The following is a 13,200-nucleotide window of genomic DNA, read 5'->3' as shown; positions in this document are numbered from 1 at the left end:
CCCCAGCCTCCTGCCTGGCCCCTGCAGTGCTGTCTGAGCTCTGCTTTCTAGCTCACCCCCCACCCCGGACACTCACACTCCCGAGACCCCGGCCTCTGGCTTTAGCCTTCCAGCATCAGCTCCCCTAGTAAGTGCCTTCTGTGTCCGCCCTTGTACCCCAGGTCCTGAGGACCCAGACCCTGGGTGGGAGACAGATGTTATGGCAGGGTATGGCTGGGAACTGCAGATCTGTCCTCCTGGTGAGTCCAGGGTCCCCTGGAGCCTGTGGAACCCCACCCTGGGGTGCTGCCTGCCTGCCTCTTTCCCAGGGAGCCCCAACCCCCATTGGGCCCAGGGATGCTGGTCAGGCCGTCTGTGCTGACCGTCCCGTTCCACACAGGCCCTGCCTTGGCAGCTTCCACCCCCTGCCTCCACCCTCTGAGCTTTGCATGTTCCACTAACACAGGCAGGCAGCAGGCGGAGGTGCCAGGCTGCCAGCCACCTCTGTGAGGGCAGAACACTAACCTGACCATGGGCGGGGCCCTGCGGCATCCGCCCCCCAATAAAAGCAATTCCAATCTTCCTGTGGGTCCTGCCTGGTATTTTTGTCCTGGGGTCAGATGTGTGTGGGGAGCACGGTGGGCACGAAGCCCCAGACGCCAGGCTCAGAGCCCAGCCACTGTGTCCTATCTACGGACGAACATCCGCAAGCAAGAGAAACCAGGCTTTGACTGGAGGGCTGCAGATCGCCCCCCGTGCAGAGGATACAGTAAAGGGCAGAGCTGTTCCTGGACATTCCCGCCCCCTGCTGCTTATCAGGTGATGACTGGTTCTCAAGCCTGCCCTCTGGACTGAGCAGTAGTTGGCACTTGAGGAGCTCCTATTTCTTCATCTGAGGCTGGAGTCTTTCTCCCGAGTCACTGGATGTGGCCCCCCTCCCTCCCCAGGAGGGAGCAGCATGGCCCCTGGCTGGGGGCAGCCTTCCAGAGAAGGGTGAGACTCCGCAGCTGCTGCAGAAGCTGCCAGGCAGTGCCAAGCACCAACAGCCTCCACCACAGTCCACACCTTGCCTCTCAGGCCTCCTTGCTCCTCACTCTGATGTTACTCCACCCGGACTGGGCTTCTCCAGAGTTCTGAGTGGTTGCAGTTTCTGGGAAAACAAGAGGTGGGGGAATGGGCGTAGCCCCAGTCCTTGGCAGCTGCTGGCCTCAAGGCCGTGACTGATCCGCACGTCCCTCCTCTGCTGCCAGGGCCACCCCGACCCTCTCCCTGAGGGTCTGTCTCCTGGTCCCCGTGTACTTGCTGGGCTCTGTTCTGGCCCATTTACACGTCTTCCTCCTTGGCCCTGTTGGGTAGGCAATTGGGTCAGCCCTGCCGAGTGGGGAGTGCTTTCCCTCATCAGCTGGAACAGGAATGGCCATGGCAGGCAGCCCACAGCTGTTGAGTGGGTCATCTTTTCACTCTATCCCAGGTGGCAATGTTTTTCCTCTGGGGACCAGAACCTCTGAACCTCTGCATCCCTGCAGGTTTGTTCTTTTGTGGGGGTTGGGGTCCCACTCTGTTACCCAGGCTGGGGTGCAGTGGCCTGGTGATGTCCACCGCAGCCTCTACCTGCTGGGCTCAGGCAATCCTGCCTCAGCCTTCCAAGTAGCAGGAACCACAGGCATGCACCACCCTGCCCGGCTTATTATTTTATTTATTGTAGGGACCAGGTCTCACCACGTTGCCCAGGCTGGTCTCGAATCCCTGAGGCAATCCTCTTGCTTCGGCCTCCCAAAGTACTGGGATTACAGGCTTAAGGCGCCGTGGCCTGGCCACCCCTGCAACCTAAAGTTATAGGGGCAAGAAGCATATGTCCCCCAGTGGATCCCTGGGAAGGTGGTGGGTGGTCACTTCTACCCCTTGGTTCCCAGAGCCCTGTGGTCTCCTATGGGGCCACTGACTTAAGGTAAAAGCCACATCCTGAAGAAGAGGGCCACCGTCCTACAAGGTCAGCACCAAGACAGCATAAACTGCACTTTCTGAGAGATTCCCTGATTCTGCAGAACAGCAGCTTCCAGCACATGTGGTGTCCATGGTCCTGCAACTCCTGCTGCATTTCCTTGTCCTAAGCAGGATTTGAGATCTGTATACAGGAGCCCCTCCCATAAAGCAACACTGAGACTATAGAGGCAAGCTCATACCCAGAATGCAAGTCTTTGCCTTTCCAAAAAGAAGGAGCTCCAGGGCTCAATTTTCCACCACATCACCAGTTAATCTCTGACTGGTATTGCATCAGGGCTTTAGTGCTGCCTCTATAAGAGGAGCTGCTTCCTGGGGGAAGGGCACCATATTGCCAGTCCAGCACCTGGCCCCATCTCTGCTCTTCAGCTGCTCTGGGTAGAAACTTTGTGGGAGCACCAGGTACTGGGTGACTGGTACCTGCTGGCCACATCATCAGTCCATGGGTGGTTTGGTGCCTTCTCTGTAGTGGGTGTTCCTGGTAGACATCCAAAAGCCTCCACAACAGTCTCAACCCAGCACCTCCATTACCCAGTCTTCCAACTGTGATCCTCTTAGGCCTGAGTAACTCCAGCTGAGCAATTCCTGGCAGCATCCACACGTGCCCTTGCTGTGAGCTGCTTTTCCTTCCATGTGAGGCTCAGGCCGGAGGTTGCCCTACTCCAACTCCAGAGCCAGCCTGAACAGAGCTGTCATCTGTTTTGGGCCCAACCTACCATGCCCCCCATGAAACAAGCCATGCGTGTCCTTCCACCCAGTCACAGGGAACCTCTGAGGCCATGGCGTGACAGTGGCAGGTGAGCTGGGGACTGGCCACCTGCTCTTGCAGCCCTCTGGCCTTCAAGACCTGTGCCTGGTGTGCACCCCTATTACCCTGGATTCTTGCACCTGCTGCCTTTATGGCTGGATGGGCCCGATGGCACTGGCTCCTGGTGGGCACTGTGGCCGCATGGTTTCCAGTGCCCAGGAGCTTCTCTGAGCAGTCTGCGGTTCTTTGCTGCAGGTGCACATCCTTGCTTTAGAACTTAAGGTCTGTGTTTCAGCTCTCTCTCTGGGCCTTGCTGGAGACCCCCACGACACATTTTTCCCTGCCTGCCACAGGTGCTTCCAGCATGAGGCATCTGCTGGGTCACTCGGCCTGAGCGGCCAAACTTTGTAACACTGCCTTGCCCGTTGTGGTGCCTTTCCTTTTTTGGGGCCCCCCAATCAAAACTGAAACTCTCCATGTCACCCAACAAATGGACTGTCATATTCTCTAGTGTGTTTCATGCTATCTTCAGAACCTAAAGAGCCTACTAGGTATAGTGCTTCTCTCTCTCTCTCTCTCTCTCTCTCTCTGTTTCTGTCTCTTTCTTTCTTTTCAGAGTCAGGGTCCGGCTTTGTCACCCAGGCTACAATCAACTTCCTGCTGCCCCAAACTTCTGGGTTCAAGTGATCCTCCTGTCTTGGCCTCCTGAGTAGCTAGGACAACAGGTGCTATTTTTTGTTTTTCTTTTTGTACAGAGTCTGGCTTTGTTTCCCAATTTGGTCTCGAACCCCTGGTTTCAAGCGATTCTCCCACCTCAGCCTCTTCACATGTCTCTGTGGTCAGGCCCCTCCTGCTGCCACTTCAACCTTCCGGCCTATGGTAGTCATGCCCTTCCCCTCTGCCTACATGCTGGCACATGTCCATGCAGGTGAAAGCTGCTATAGATGCCAGGTAACAATATTCACCTGCTACCAGAAATGAGATCCTTGGCGCCAGTCAGTGGCATTCTGACTCCAATTTCCCTCTAAGGAGTATGTTTGCTGGGGCCACACCTGGTGCCACCTGTCCCAGCATTTCCCTGGAAGTAGAGCCTGAGGTGATGATTCATCTGCATGTAGTTTCTGGAGAACTCTCAGGAAGGATGTGAGAGAAGTCGGGGGAAGGCGGGTGGGGAGCTGGCAAAGATGTGGTTTCAGCCCAAGTCTAGCCATAGCCTGATCCTATGAAGACCTCAGGAGCATGCATTACACCTCAGAGGCTCTCCTGTGCAGAGACAAGGGGTCTGGGCTGACAAGTCTCCACACCCAGCAGGCATTTGGGATGGAGCATATAATTCTCAGGCACCTCTGAATGAGGCACCTGTTGTCAGCCAAGGGCAGCGCTCTGGAGAGGGTGCAGATGTGAGTCTACAGCAGCTGGGGGATGGGCATATTAACCCCAAAATGGAATTTCAGTGGATCATCAACTGCTTTAACAGTGTCAGAGCCACAGTAGCAGCAATGTGACAGACCTAGATATCCTGAAAACTCCTCCCACTGTAAACCTCCTTGGTAAACCTAACAAATATCTTCTCAGATGCATACTTGAAGTCACAAAAAGAAAGGAAAATCCCCAGAGGTGAAAAATAGGTGGTGGCCGATACTTCCCCTGAGGAATTTGCTGGAAACCCAAAGCCTTTGCTGGAACCCAAATTCCTTGGGAAATAGAAGCAAGGACTTGGCTGTGCTCGGTGGCTCAGCCTGTAATCCCAGCACTCTGAGAGACGGAGGCGAGTGGATTGCCAGAGCTCACGGATTCGAGACCAGCCCAGGCAATTTGGCGAGACCTCATCTCTACAGTAAGTCAAAAATTAGCTGGGCGTGATAGCGCACGCCTATAGTTCCAGCTACTTGGAAGGCTGGCCTGTAGTTCTGGCTACTTGGAAGGCTGAGGTGGAGCCCGGCTACTTGGAAGGATCGCTAGAGCCCAGCAGGTCGATGCTGGGGTGCTCATGAGTGTGCCACTACACTCCAGCCTGGGCAAGAGTGAGACTCCAACTCAAAAACCATATGTGAAATCTGGATCCCAAAAGGGCTATATATATACTCAGTGAAAATGTGAACTAGAAAAACTCTAACTCAATGGCATATGGTAACATAAAGGAAACTCACTGGCTTCTATCTGGACTCTGGCAGGAAAAGCTCCCATTGGGCTTTTAATTTTAGGTCACCCTCCTGTGTGGTCTGGAGAATCTCACGCAGAAAAATAAAAACAGATTAGTTATTGCCTGGTATCCGACATGAGCTAATGTAATCTTATCTGGAGGTCTTGCCTCCAACCAACTCCTCACAGGATTCTCAGATGAGACCCCAGACTTTCAAACATGATCTCACCATCAAAAGATATAAGAGGCCGGACTGGGTGGCTCAGCCTGTAATCCCGCACTTTGGGAGGCCAAGGTGAGTGGATTGCCTGAGCCCACGGGTTCGAGACCTGCCTGGGCAACTTGGCGAGACCTCATCTCGACAATAAAAATCAAAAAATTAGCCAGGTGTTGTAGCGCGTGCCTGTAGTTTCAGCTACTTGGAAGGCTGAGGCGGAAGGATTGCCGGAGCCCAGCAGGTCAAGGCAGCGGTGGCCAGGAGAGGCCACTGCACTCCAGTCCGGGCGGCAGAGTGAGACTCCAACTCAAAAAAAACAAAACAAAACAAAACAAACAAAAAAAGATACAAGATACATGAAAATAAGTAGCATGAATAAGTGAGCATAAACAAAGCAAAATTATAACCTGAAGGACTAAGGATACTGGAATTATTCATTAAAGAATATATAATAATTATGTTTAAAATGTCTATAAAATAAAAGAGAAAGTTTAGACTGTGAAAAGCAAAATTTTATCTAAGAAGACTAAGAAGATTTTAAAGGAACTTAATAGAATTTCTAGAAGTGAAACAACATTCAAAACTCAAGGAACTGGTTAATCAGAAGATTAGTCCTAGCTGAAAAATTAGTGAATTGGAGGATCTGAAGAAATTACTCAGAATTTATCCCGGAAAGGTAAAAGATGGGAAATATGAAAGAGAGGCTAAGAGACAGAGAATATAAACAGCCTAACTTTGGTCTAATTGAAGTTTCAGTAGAAGAAATAATGGATGATAATTATTTTCTAAATGGATGAAAAACATGAATCATAGCTAAGAAGCGCCATAAAATCTGGGTGTGGCAGATAAAATATCACATCAAAACACATTGTAACAAAATTGCAGAAAACCAAAGACAAAATTCTTTTAAAGCAGTCAGAGAGAAAAAACAGACTTCCTACTAAAGGATGATTCAGACTGATAGCAGACCTCTCCCTAGCAAAAATGGAAGCCTCTTAAAGTGTGTTCCGTGTATTATTAGGAGCTTGGACATCATCCTGGAACTTTTGGAAATGCAGAATCTTGGGGTGTACCATAGACCCACTGTGGAGACAGAAGTGACATCATCTTGAATACAAATCTGCTATATTGATTTCTGATTAGCTCCAGTCCCAGGAGTGCCTACTGATTCCTACTTTGTTTAATGTCCTTGGTTTAAGAGCATGTACTCACTATAAATCTTGCCTTTAGATCAAAGCAACCTTGATGTTATTGTACAAATTATAGGCTATTGCACGCACAGCATTCTTGTCTGCTCTGGAGGGTTGCTCTTAATTGTCTATAGAGCATGTGCACCCATTCCCTATAGTATATAAGCCCTGGATCTGGAGAGTAACAGTACGGAGATCTACTTCTTTTGCTGACACTCATGACTATGCTTCTGTCTGTCTGCAAGTTCCCCCAATAAATCACCCCCTACCGACAAACTGGACTTGTCTGCCTCATCTTTAGTTTCTCAGCTCTTTCTGCATTTGGGGGCCACTTTGCATACACAACTCTTTCATGGAAAACTCATTGATCAGAATCTGCATTTTAACAAAATCCCATGTTAATGTTGTTTTCAAGCAAACTTTGAACTTTAGAATAGTTAAGATTTACAAATAAATAGTGAGACGCGTACAGAGATTTTTCATAAACTTTACATCCAGTTTCTCCTATTTAACATCTGTTTTGTGAAAGGGCCATATATGCATAGTGACCCCCAAACACGGAAAGAGCAGAAAAATCAAAAAAGGAGACAGACAAGTCCAGCTTGTAGTTACAGGGTGATTTTTTTTTCAGAGTCTATTCTTGCTTTATTGAGCACGAATAAATATTAGGAAGAAAAGCAAAAACAGAGCAGAGGCATGAGACAAAGGTAGTGGGAAGAGGTCCGTTTCAGGAGGTGAGATTGTGAGTGGGGCAGTGTGATGCCCCTGCCTTACAGGGTGACTTTATTGGGGGAACTTATGGACAGAAGCATGGTCTTGGGTGGCCACAAGACAAGTATATCTTCACATCATCACCTCCCAGACCCAGAGATTATATGCCATAGGGAAGGGGTACACATGCTTTAGAGGAATTGGGTAGGAATTTGATCTAAGGGTAGGATTTATGCTAAGTACATGCTTTTATACAAGGAACAACAGATAAACCAGAAATCTCAGAGACATGGCCAGAACCAGAGTTCATCAGAAATCAACATGGCAGATTAGCTGCCAAGATGGAGTTACTTTAGCCACCACCACATCTTATAGTAATATGATAAATTTGTCACTATTAATGAACTAATAAATTGTTATTAACTAAAATGCATTTTTTACCAGGCATGATGGCACGTGCTTGTAATCCTAGCACTGTGAGAGGCCGAGGCAAGAAGATTACCTTAGCTCAGGGATTTGAGAACAGCCCGGGCAACTAGACAAGACCTTGTTTCTACAGTAAATACAAAAATCAGTCAGGAATGGTGGCACGTGTCTGTGGTTTCAGCTACTTGGCAGGCTAAGGTGGAAGGATCACCTAAGCCCGCAGGTGGAGGCTATAGCGTTTGTGAGCATGCCACTGCAGTCCAATCTAGATGGTAGAGTGAGTCTCTGACAGAAAACAAAAAATAAAATATTCATTTTCTTCAGCTTCTCATTATTATTATTATTATTTCTAACATTCTTCTTCTATCAAGAATCTCATTCAGGCTACCACATTACATTTAGCCATCGTGTCACCTTAGGCTCCTGTTAGTTGTGACAGCTTCTCCCTTTTTTTTTGGAGTTTGATTCTGACTCCGTCACCCAAGCTGGAGTGCTGTGGCATACTCACAGCCACCCCAGCATCGACCTGCTGGGCTCCGGCTATCCTTCCACCTCAGCCTTCCAAGTAGCCAGAACTACAGGCGTGCGCTACCATGTCCGGCTAATTTTTTTACTTACTGTAAAGACAAGGTCTTGACAAGTTGCCCAGGCTGGTCTCTAACCCCTGAGCTAAAGTAATCTTCTTGCCTCGGTCTCTCACAGTGCTAGGATTACAAGCATGTGCCATCATGCCTGGTAAAAAATACATTTTAGTTAATAACAATGTATTAGTTCATTAATAATAAGTGCTGGGATTACAGACTGACCCGAGCCCAGTCAAGTTTCTCCCTTTCATTGTTCTTGCTGACAGTTTTAAAGAGTACTGGTCAAGAATTTATTTTCCCATATTAATGTTTGAGAAACATTAAGCTAAATTTATACCAAGGTTTACCATTTAAGAAAAAGATTGATTAAAGATGTCTGCTCTTTTCTGCTATTCATCCAATAAGGCAAGAAAATAAAATAAGAGGTAACAACATTGGAAAGGAAAAGGTAAAACTATATTTACAGATGATGTGACCTTACACGTAGAAAATCCTGCCCGGGAGTTCCTCCCTCCTCCCGAGCCTGTCCCCTGGCCGCCGCGCGGGAGGGAGGCCGAGATGGCAGATGAGATCGCCAAGGCTCAGGTCCCCTGGCCTGGTGGCGACACGATCTTCGGGAAGATCATCCACAAGGAAATCCCAACCAAAATCATTTTTGAGGATGATCGGTGTCTTGCTTTCCATGACATTTCCTCAAGCGCCAACATATTTTCTGGTGATACCCAAGAGACACATACCCCAGATTTCTGCAACAGAAGATGATGATGAAAGTCTTCTTGAACATTTAATGATTGTTGGCAAGAAATGTGCTGCTGATCTGGGCCTGAATAAGGGTTATCGAATGGTGGTGAATGAAGGTTCTGATGGGGGACAGTCTGTCTATCACATTCATCTCCATGTTCTTGGAGGTCGTCAGATGCAGTGGCCTTCTGGTTAAACCTGTTTGGGGGATAATTTTCCCTTCTCTAGGCAATTACCAAGTTTGCAGGTTCCAATATGTTAAGTGGCACACTTATTTTTGCCTGTGTATGGAGAGATTCAGGAAATAATTTTAAAAACCCATACATAATAATAAAGGATATTGTTGCATGTTAAAAAAAAAAGAAAATCCTGGCCAGACTCAGTGGCTCAGCCTGTAATCCCAGCACTTTGGGAGGCTGAGGTGAGTGGATTGCCTGAGCCCGCGGGTTCGAGACCAGTCCAGGCAACTTGGCAAGACCTGGTCTCTACAATAAATACAAAATTGGTATATAGTGCGCTTGTAATTCCAGCTACTTGGAAGACTGAGGCAGAAGGATCACTGGAGCCCAGCAAGTCAATGCTGGAGTGACTGTGAGCGTGTGTGCCACTGCACTCCAGACTGGGCGATGGAATGAGACTCCAACTCAAAAAATAAATAAATAAAAATTTTAAAAATTAATTTAAAAAGGGCCGAGCGTGGTGGCTCAGCCTATAATCCCAGCACTTTAGGAGGCTGAGGCGAGAGGATTGCCTGAGCCCGTGTGTTCGGGACCAGCCTGGGCAACTTGGCGAGATCTTGTCTCTGCAATAAATTTCAAAAAACAGCTGGGAATGGTGGCACATGTCTGCAGTTCCAGTTACTTGGAAGGCTGAGGCGGAAATATCACCTGAGCCCAGCAGATTGAGGTTGCAGTGACCATGAGCATGTCTGCACTCCAGCCTGGGAGGAGTGAGACTCTGACTGAAAAAACAAACAAAAGAAAGACAGTGTGGTATTAGTATTAACATAGGTCAACAGAATCCAGAAATAGAGCTATGCATCTATTGTCATTTGATTTTAACTAAAGGTACAAAGGCAATTCAATAAAGCGATAATAATCTTTTTAGTAAATTATGCTGGAGACACTAGATACCTATATGCAAAAAATGAGCTTCACACTGTGCACAGAATGTACAAAAATGATCTCAATGTGGATCACAATTGGAACTTACCACCACAAAACATCTAAAGGAAAACATAAGGGAAAAAAATCTTTGAAATTTTTGAGTTTGGCAAAGATTTCTGAAATAAACAGTAAATCATAGCCCATAGAAGAAAAAATTGAACTTCCTCAAAGTTAGTAACATATCCTCTTCAGAATACACTGACAAGAGAATAAAAAGACAAGCCACAGACTGAGAAAAAACACTTATAAATCACATAAGTTCTTTATCAGAACTTTTATTCAGAATATACAAACTCTCAACACTCAATAAAAGAAAACAACCCAGTTTTAAAATGGGCAAAAAATTTGAACAGATACTTCAACAATGAAGATATATAGATGGTGAACAGCACGTGAAAAGATGCTCAACTTCATTAGTGATTAGGAAAATACAAATTAAAATTATAATGAGGCAACCACTGTGGGAGCTTTTCTGTTCTCTCAGTAAATCCTGCTTTCTTAAAAAAAATTATAATGAGACACCATTACATAGAATGCATAAAATTTTTTAAAAGACTGACCATATCAAATGTTGGTGAGAATGTAGAGCAACTAGAATTCTCATACAAAGCTGATGGGAATATGAAATGATTCAACCACTTTGAAAAACAGTTTGGCACCTACCATGTGATCTAGCCACTCCAGTCCTAGGTATTTACCCAGCAGAAAAGAAAGTATATATCCATACAGAGGCTTGGTTATTCAGGACACGCTGATAGCAGCTTTATTTGTAACAGTCAAAAACTAGAAAGCACCCAAATGTTTATCAAAATGTGGGTGGATAAGCTGGGCACGGTGGCTCATGTTTGTAATCCCAGCACTTTGGGAGGCAGAGGGGAGAGGATTGTCTGAGCCTAGGGTGTTCAAGACCAGCCTGGGCAATTTGACAAGACCTCATCTCTACAATAAATTTTTTAAAATTAGCCGGGCATGGTGGTGAGCGCCTGTGGTTCCAGCGACTTGGAAGGCAGAGGTGGAAGGAACACCTGAGTCCAGCAGGTCGAGTCTGTGATGGCTGTGAGCATGCCACCACATACTCTGTGTAATGAATTTGAAGTCAGTAGAAAGAATGCTTGAGTTAAAATAAGGAGGGTTGTGGAAACCCAGGTTCTTATTAGGTAGACGAAGCCTTTACTAAGTAGCAGGCTTCAGAGAAAATAGTTTGATAAATGTCTCTTTGGGGGCCTTAAAAGTATCAGACTCTTCTTAGGGAAGGAAATTCTCCAGATGCAAATTTCCCTGAGAGACAGCTTTACAGGGTTATTCCAAAATATGTCAAAGAAACATATTTTGGGGTAAAGCATTTTTATTTCCGTTAGGGTCTGCTGTCACGTGATACTACACTAGAATCAGGTTGGAATTTGGTATCTTATTGCCACAGAGTCTGTTTTGTCAGTCTTATGATCTCTTTTTTAATGCTAATGCCGGTCAGTTGTGCCTAGACTCCAAAAGAAAGGCGTTATAATGAGGCTTCTTTACTGATCAAGGCCTGGAATTTAGTTTTTCGGGTTTCTCTTGGCCCAGGTGGTCTGTTCAGTCATTCAGGGGGCCGAGAGTTTTATTTTTGGTTTACACATATGTTGGAACTTAATTGAAAATAACCCCTATGATCTGGTATTTTCACAAATAGGTCTCTACTCTGAGAAAATCCCACGAACATGCACATGTTCATGTTTGCCTCATTCTTGGATTTAGGGTAAAGTTAGCACTAGTCCACGTAGCCCTAATTACTTCCAACAAGTGAGATATTCATACACTGGAATAAGCAGAGGCTAAAATTAAAAGAAAAAAGATGGAACTAAAATATCAAGGATCAGTAACATGTAAAATGGATTATGATCTGAGTTAAAACTTTCTATGCCTTTGTATTTTTCAGGAAGAGAGTAGAGATTTTAACTGACTCTGGACATTGTTAAATGTTCATATTAAAAATGTAAGAGCAACCATAAAAAGAATGGAAATATGGTATGCCTGTTAGTCGGAGTCTTGGCAGGAAGCATGGTAGCTGAGGAGAGTCTAACAAAGGGATCATTTACAGAGATGTGGGCAGGGGAAGGCTGACAGCAGGAGAGGGTGGCCAGGCAAGTTCTCAGGACCTGCCAGCACTTGTACTTGCTACATCAGGCAGATATCCTGGTGGGGAACTGCCCTTCCTTATTGTGGTAGAACAATTTCTCTGTTCTGTTTCCAAGGGTGTTTTATCTTCTGTCTGTTTACCTGGTTCTGTAAAGTCCCCAGATGACAATATTACAAATTGTATCATCAAAACAGCCGATCCTATTCGGGGAACATGCGGGTGCCTGGAAGTTCCAGAAGCCCCAGTGGTTGTCACACTTGTGCTGCCTGCAGACACAGCCGATGAGGGAGGGAGGCTGCCCCTAACTTCTGGATTCTGGGAGAGATGATTCTTCAGTGCTAGGAAGACCACGCCCTAGGCAGGGCTGGAAACCCCGGCACACATGGTCATCCACAGTTCAGAAACCAGGGCCAATGCTGTCTGTTCTCTTATGTGAAGCTGGGCCCATCTGTCCTGGACTGACGCCCTCTGGGGACTGTGCCCACTGCTGGCAGAAGGCCTGGCATGGGGGAGGCAGCTTGGAATTTTGATAGGGATTGCATTGAATCTGTAGGTCAACATGGGGAGTAAATGCCATCTTAATAATATGAATACCAGCCCAAGCGCTGCGGCTCACTCCTGTAATCCCAGCACTTTGGGTAGCTGAGGCGAGAGGATTACTTGAGCCCAGGATTTAGAGACCAGCCTAAGCAACATAGTGAGACTTTGTCTCTACAAAAATTTTTTTAGCCTGGCTCGGTGGCTCAGCCTGTAATCCCGCGCCTTTGGGAAGCTGGGGTGAGTGAATTGCCTGAGCCCGTGGGTTCGAGACCCGCCTGGGCAGCGAGACCTCATCTCTACAATAAATCAAAAAATCAGCCGGGCATGGTAGCACGCGCCTGTAATTCCGGCTACTCGGAAGGCTGAGGCGGAAGGATCGCCGGAGCCCAGCAGGTCGAGGCTGCGGTGGCCGGGAGCGGCCACTGCACTCCAGTCTGGGTGACAGAGTGAGACTCCAACTCAAAAAAAAAAAAAAAAAATTTTTTTTTAAATTAGCCAGGAAAAACAAAACAACAACAACAAAAACCAAAACGTAATCCCACGCCTTAGGAGGCCAAGGTGAGTGGATTGTCTGAGCCCGTGGGTTCAAGACCCGGCTGGGCAACTTGGTGAGACCTCATCTCTACAATAAATCAAAA

The 13,200-nt window shown here is 46.9% G+C and overlaps 1 pseudogene across 1 annotated transcript; it reads left to right on the top strand.

Moving 5' to 3' along the window:
* Window positions 1-8,508: 8,508 nt before the first annotated feature.
* On the top strand, window positions 8,509-9,107 carry LOC103259053 (annotated as a pseudogene). The gene has a single exon (XR_504216.2). The product of XR_504216.2 is annotated as a histidine triad nucleotide-binding protein 1 pseudogene (transcript).
* Window positions 9,108-13,200: the final 4,093 nt, after the last annotated feature.

The sequence above is a fragment of the Carlito syrichta genome, unplaced genomic scaffold, assembly GCF_000164805.1.
Source record: "Carlito syrichta isolate Samal-C Ts95f unplaced genomic scaffold, Tarsius_syrichta-2.0.1 Scaffold302450, whole genome shotgun sequence".
NCBI classification, from domain to species: domain Eukaryota; kingdom Metazoa; phylum Chordata; class Mammalia; order Primates; family Tarsiidae; genus Carlito; species Carlito syrichta.
This window is presented reverse-complemented; position numbering and strand designations above follow the sequence as displayed.